Raw genomic sequence first — 7,710 nt, 5'->3', positions numbered from 1 at the left:
AACCCCATTCCCGTGGACATTGAGGTGCCTTCTCCTGGCTGGCCAGGAGAAAGCATCTGACTGGCCAGGAGAAGGCATTATAGCAAGTGGGATCATCGCCATCGTCACCTGTACGGTTTAAAATGCTGCCTGCTGCCCCTTCACATACGTTTGTTTTCTCCGGGTGCTCCGGTTTCCCCCCACTTGTGTAAGCATTCGTTATTCATTGATTGAAAAGATCTTACAATAAAAAACAAATTCAGGACCTTACTATGACTCAGCGTGGCTTTCCTGGAGTAAGTCTAATTATTATTATAAAGAATTACAGGGGCTGTATGATGACACGACTAGAGAGCTGGCTTGCACTGCGGGGAGCTTAATAGTCAACTTGGATTCCGCACCCCTCAATGCCCTTTTTAAGTTCAGTTTGTGCACTTAAGACTCGCACAAACAACCATACTCAGAGAACCATAGATTCCCACTCAGACCCAGAACCAGAAACCCATAGACTCCAACAGAGACCCATACATTCCTTCAGACACTCAGACTCATACGGCGACCCTATATACTGACACAGGGATCCATAGACTCAGACAGAGACCCATACACTCACAGAGGCCCACAAACTCAGAAATCCATAGACTCGCACAGAGGTCAATAAAATTTAAATCTGAATATTTATTTACACTGGATGAAATCGATGAGCTACAAAGATCTGTTTTCACAGCTGTCCAATCGGGCAGGTCAGAACATAACTAAAAAAAATACAAAAAATGACAGGAAAGACAAACTGTTCAAAAATAAACAAATTAAACTAAACTATTTTAATCTTTATTTGAAGCTTTCGTGACTGCAGGAATCCATACTCTTTGGTTCTTTCGGTAAAGTCACGTAGGTATAAATTAAATTAAATTAAACAAATCACGACGTTTCGATCGCAACATAAGTGATATTTTCAGGTGGGACAACCACAGCAAGAAAATGCTGAAGTCGGCGGGAGAGCTGCCCTGGCAAGAGGTTATACAGGTATGAGATGGGGGAGGAGGCAAGGGGGGAGAGAGAGAGGGGAGGGTGTGGGGTAGGGAGAGGAAGGGGGGCCGCGTGAGCGCTAGGAGAAGAGGACGTGAGGCTGGGGTGGGGGGACGTGGGCGGGGCTAGCAGTAATCGGCAGGTAATGATGGAAACAACAACACAAGTTAAGGCATTACCTGGTTGATAACATCCTTCCAGTGATTGTTTAATTTGTATCCATCTTCTCGATTGAAGTTTTGTCCTTGGCCTCCGAAAATAACAATATCATGCGAGCCCACAGCGTTATAACAATGGCCACTACGGCAGAGGTATTGGTTTGCTATGTTTCAGATCCGCCTTGTGTTCGCGAACACGGTTTCATTTCTCCAACGTAACTGCGGCCGAAGTTACAACTCAGTTTGTAGACTCCAGGGTATAGACAAAACTTCAACCGAGAAGATGGATACAAATTAAACAATCACTGGAAGGATGTTATCAACCAGGTAATGCCTTAACTTGTGTTGTTGTTTCCATCATTACCTGCCGGTTTTACTGCTGCCCCGCCCATGTCCCCCCACCAGCCTAACGTCCTCTTCCCCTAGCGCTTACGTGCCCCCCCCCCCTTTTCCTACCCCACACCCCCCCCCTTTTCTCTGTCCCCTTGCCTCTTCCCCCCTCTCTTAACTATATAACCTCTTGCCATGGCAGCTCTCCCGCCGACTTCAGCATTTCTTGCTGTGGTTGTCCCACCTGATGAAGATCGCTTGTGTTGCGATCAAAACGTCGCGATTTATTTTATTTTATTTCTACCTGTGTGACTTTACCGAAAGAACCAAAGAGTATGGATCCCTGCAGTCACGAAAACTTCAAATCTACATTTAACACCCATACCCTCTAAAGAACTAACCCTCAAGACACCTAACCCTTAAAACACCTATACCCCTAAAACGCTAACCCTCTAAACACATAATAAATATATTTTCGGGTTAGATCGTGTAAATATAAATGTGTCGTTAAACCAGACACCACCCGACACAGCCAATTAGTAAAGTTTGTCATGACAATAAAAAAGTGCCATTAAGTGTTGGAGAGAAATCCAAAACACGTTTAGTATGGATAATATTAGTTGTCAAAGTCTTGGTGTTAAACCCTCTAAACTCCCAAATCCCAAAACCCATAACCCTCTAAACCGCTAAACCCCATTACCCTATAAACCCCTAACCCTCAAAACCCCCATACCTCTAAACCCCTAAACACATACAATTATAACCTCCTCAACTCCTAACCATCTAAACCATTCAACTTCTAACAATCGAAACCCATACATCTCTAAACACCTAACTCTCTAAACCCCCAACCCTCTAACCCCAAAATCTTCTAAACTCTAACATTCTAAACACCTAATCCTCTAAACGACCTTACCCTTAAAACCCTAACTGTCTAAAAACCTCTCCCTCGAAAACCCCACCCATAAACCCCCAAAACTCTAACTGTCTAAACCCCAAACCCTCTAAACTCCGCAACCCCTAAAACCGTAACCCTCTCGGCACCTAACCTGCTAAACCCCTCACCCTCTAAACTCCTACACCACTAATAGCCCAATCCTCTAAACATCTAACACTATAAAGCCCTTTAACCTTAAAACCCTAAGCATCTAAACCCCTAACCCTTGAATCCCCTCAAGCGCTAACACTCTCAACCCCTAAACCCTCGAAGTCTATAAACCACGAAACCCCTTATCCCCGAAACACCCCGAAACTTCTAAGCTCCTAACCCTCTAAACCACTTAACCTATAACAATCGAAACCCATAAACCCATTAAACAGCTACTTCTCAAAACCCATAACACTCTAAACCCCTTTATCCTTAAAACCCTCACCCTCTAACCCCCTAAACCTCTAAACCCCTAAACCCATAACCCTGTAAACCTCTAAACGGCTCAACTTATAATCCTCTAAATCCCAAACCCTCTAAACGCCTTTACCCATTAAATCAAATCCTTTCTAAACTCCTCACCCTTTGAAACCAGAACCCAAATACCCTGAAACCCCAAACCCCCTAACACTCTAAACCACTTTACCGTTAAAATCCGAATTCTCAAAAGCCCTAGATCTCTGCACCCCTAATCCTCTAAACACCAACCCTCTAAACCCCTAACCCTTAAAATCCTCAACCCCTAAAACGCTCAACCCCTAAACACCATAACCCTAGAAACCCCCAAAACATCGAAGACGCTTATCCCCTAAAAAACCCCAAAACCTCTAAACCCTTAACACGTAACCTTATAAACTCCAAGCCCTCTAAACCACTAACCCTTTAACAATCGAAACCCATAAACCGTCTAAACCTCAGGACACCAAACTCCTTACAATTATAACCCTATAAACCCATAACCTTCTAAACTGTACCCCTCTAAAACCCTAACCCTCTAAGCTAATCACCCTCTAAACCGCTAAACCTCTAAAACATTTTACCCTTAAAACCCTCAGCCTCTAAACCCTTAAACCTCTAAACCACACACCCTCTAAATACCTAACCCTCTAAACCCCTAAACCCATCACCCTGTAAACCTCTAAACCCTTAACTTATAATCCTCTAAATCCCTAACCCTTTAAACCGATTTACCCATAAAACCCTATCCATCTAAACTCCTCACCTTTTGAAACCATAACCCAAATACAACAAAAAATCCAAAACCCCCTAACACTCTATACCCCTTTACTGTTAAAACCATAATTCTATAAACCCCTAGATCTCTCCACCCCTAATCCTTTAAACACGTAACCCTCAAAACCCTTAACCCTTTGTGTGGAGTGTGGTGTGTGGTGGTTGTCACGGGGTAGGTGGGTGCAGGGTGTGTGTGGAGTGTGGTGGGTGGTGGGTGTCACGGAGTGGGTGGGTGCAGGGGGTGTGTGGAGTGTGGTGGCTGGTGGGTGTCACGGGGTGGGTGCAGGGTGTGTGTGGAGTGTGGTTGGTGTCACAGGGTGAGTGGGTGCAGGGTGTGTGGAGTGTGGTGGGTGGTGCGTGTCACGGGGTGGGTGGGTGCAGGGTATGTGGTGGGTGATGGGTGTCACGGGGTGGGTGGGTGCAGGGTGTGTGTGGAGTGTGGTGGGTGGTGGGTGTCATGGGGTGGGTGGGTACAGGGTGTGTGGTGGGTGATGGGTGCCACGGGGTGGGTGAGTGCAGGGTGTGTGGAGTGTGGTGGGTGTCACAGGGTGGGTGGGTGCAGGGTGTGAGTGGATTGTGGTGGGTGGTGGGTGTCAAGGGGGTGGGTGGGTGCAGGGTGTGTGGTGTGTGGTGGGTGTCACGGGGTGGGTGGTTGCAGGGTGTGTGGTGGGTGGTGGGTGTCACGGGGTGGGTGGGTGCAGGGTGTGTGGAGTGTGGTGGGTGTCACGGGGTGGGTGGGTGCAGGGTGTGTGGAGTGTGGTGTGTGGTGGGTGTCACGGGGTGGGTGGGTGCAGGGTGTGTGGAGTGTGGTGGGTGTCACGGGGTGGGTGGGTGCAGGGTGTGTGGTGGGTGATGGGTGTCACGGGGTGGGTGGGTGCAGGGTGTGTGTGGAATGTGGTGGATGGTGGGTGTCACGGGGTGGATGGGTGCAGGGTGTGTGTGGTGTGTGATGGGTGGTTGGTGCCACGGGGTGGGTAGGTGCAGGGTGTGTGTGTGTAGTGTGGTGGATGGTGGATGTCACGGGGTGGGTGGGTGCAGGGTGTGTGTGGAGTGTGGTGGGTGGTGGGTGTCACAGTGTGGGTAGGTGCAGGGCGTGTGTGGAGTGTGGCGGGTGTCATGGGGTGGGTGGGTGCAGGGTGTGTGTGTGGAGTGTGGTGGATGGTGGGTGTCACGGGGTGGGTGGGTGCAGGGTGTGTGTGGAGTGTGGTGGGTGTCACGGGGTGGGTGGGTAGAGGGTGTGTGTGGTAGGTGTGGTGATAGTGGTCATGGATCAGACCGATCAACGACCACCACCATCTCTACTGTGCGGTGGACCGGCCACCACACAGCAGCACGCGTCGGAGGAGTGAGCGGATGACTCTCCCCATGCGGGCCAGGCCCCCTGGCTTCCTCTTCTCCTGCATCACCATCACTTGATCCTCTTTCCTTGTTTTCTCCTTCTCCTCCACCACCATCTCTTCCACAACGATCTCCTCCACCAGGGTGTCCTCCTCCTGCACCACCAGCTCCTCCACCAGAGTCTCCTCCTCTGGCAAAACCAGCTCCTCCACTAAGGTCTCCTCCTCCTGCAAAACCAGCTCCTCCACCAAGGTCTCCTCTTCCTGCAAAACCAGCTCCTCCACCAAGGTCTCCTGCACCACCAGCTCCTCCACCAGAGTCTCCTCCTCCTGCACCACCAGCTCCTCCACCAAGGCCTCCTCCTCCTGCAAAACCAGCTCCTCAACCAAGGTCTCCTCCTCCTGCACCACCAGCTCTTCCACCAGAGTCTCCTCCTCTTGCACCACCAGCTCCTCCACCAGGGTCTCTTCCTCCTGCAACACCAGCTCCTCCACCAGGGTTTCCTCTTCCTCCACAACCTTCAGCCTCCATTCAGAGGCCCAGGCGAGCAAAGAGAATGGGGGCAGCGCCGGCTCCGCTCTGTGAAGAGATGCGCACGACATTGTTCCAACTTACTGCTACAGCAGAGATCGCAGGCATCCCCTCCCCCACCATCGGGGGGGAGCTGGCGATGTCACAGTAGATGAAGGGTTACCTACATGGCAAAGATATGGCCACTTCATTATTTGTCCTCACCCAGAAAGCAATTATAAAAATACATCCGTATATAACCGAATGTACAGGTGAGATTTGAACTCTCCGTGTGTTAGTTTGTGGGCGGCAGGGCTGGAACTCACAGCCAAAGAGGGACCTGGGTTTGATGCCCATACTTGGGCCACTTTCTCCATGTGGGAGTTGTGACTTGCCCTGGGCCCCACACCTCTCTATGGACTGCCTTGAAAATTGGTCAGCAGAATGTGGGTTACCGTCGTTCAGCAGCTCCAAAGCACTGGACACGGCCAGGAGTAGCAGTGGTGGTGGCATTGCTGGTGGTGCTGGTGGCCGCGGTCCGGAGCCAGCTGTGATCCAGCGCCTGCGCTGGCGTCATACGAGAATCCGGAACCCATCTGTTGAGAGACGCGTGGGAGACACACGCGCCAAACGTAGTGAGAGAAGCGTGGTGAGAGCATTGAAGTTGCTTCCCTTCTCCTACAAGGTCAGGAATGCACGGCAGCAGCGGAAGCAGCAGGAACAGTGGCAATCCTCTGATGCCCAGTAGACTAAAAATGCCCCGAGCATCGCATTGGCCAGCAGCATCTTGCACGGACCTCCCCATCCTCCACAGAGGTCGATCTTGACACCGGTGGTACTGCACATCGGCAGTCCCACTCAGCTCCACATTTTCCTGGCGATCGGTGGAGAGTGATCGCCGATCAATTGGAGGGGGGGGGGGATCCTCATTGGGAGGGGGTGGTGGGTGTGTCTTACCGCAGACAGAAGCTGACGAATTCCACAAACGCCGGGTCGTGGCTTTTGAGCACCCTTTCAAGTGGGAAGCTCCCCGGTACCCTTTTCTTGCCTGGGCACAACATCTTCCCTTGACGGTCTGCGGGAGCCATGCACAGCGGGACAGATGCAGTCACCAACCACCACGTCACCTACTTACCCACTTACCGACCCATCCATCAACCTACTCACCCACCCACCCACTCTTCCACCTACACAATCACTCACTCACCTACCCACCTACCCAATCACCGAACCACCCCCCACTCACCCGCCCACCCGCTTACCCACTGACCAATTCGCCCACTTACCCTACAACCTACTTGCCCACACACCGACTTACCCACCCACTCACCCAAGGAATTTAAAATAAAAAGAGGCCATTCCCCCCCCCTCCCACCAAAAAAATAACAACAGCCGCAGGCCTCTTCTTAAAACTGAATCCGGTCCGTCACTCGCACCACCCTTTAACTCACCAAAAAACTGCCTTCTGTCGGGAGCTGAATTCACCATGTATCGTGGAGGCATTCCCAGAATCTGCACATGGTTGAGACAAAGACAAAGGTCACCCGTGTATCCTCGGCTGACTGTAGGGGCAAGTGCTGTTAGTATAGCGTAACAACAGCAGCAGCGCTTGTTGAGGGCAAGCATTATGGCACACAGAGACAGGGGGTGGTGGGCCACATTGACCCAGGTATTTTACACACTGCACTAGGTACTCATTTAAGGCTGATTCTAACTAAGGGAGGCCCAGGACCGGTTCAGATAATCATCACTAGTGTGGGCCATGAGCGCAGCATGCTAACCGCTACACTACTGCTCCCCTCACACGTACAAGATGGACACGTCTACAGTCATACACAACATACGACGGCCGCTATTCGCCAGATCACTAAGTGGCCACCTCTCCTCCTGCCACCCCCAAAACCCACGACTCCAAGGAAAGAGAGGGGCATCACGAGTGGATGGACGCCCAGTGGGAAATACCTCAATGCAGCGCGGGAGGTAATCTTTGTCACTGTCGGACTGAAATAATTGCCTGCCCGTCGCCAACTCCGCCACCGTGCAACCCAGCGCCCACATGTCTACGCCACAGGTCAAGCTGTAGCCCAAGTGCAGCTCCGGAGCCGAGTATTCCAGAGTCCCACCAACATTCATAGCTGCACACCAATCACAAGAACAACACATATATGTGTTTGTGTACTCACTGTTTCTTAAACAGCATCTTCA

Source organism: Petromyzon marinus, chromosome 59 (genome assembly GCF_048934315.1).
Source record: "Petromyzon marinus isolate PM22_M1 ecotype Great Lakes invasive population chromosome 59, UKy_Petmar_22M1.pri1.0, whole genome shotgun sequence".
NCBI lineage: Eukaryota > Metazoa > Chordata > Hyperoartia > Petromyzontiformes > Petromyzontidae > Petromyzon > Petromyzon marinus.
Note: the sequence above shows the minus strand (reverse complement) of the source record.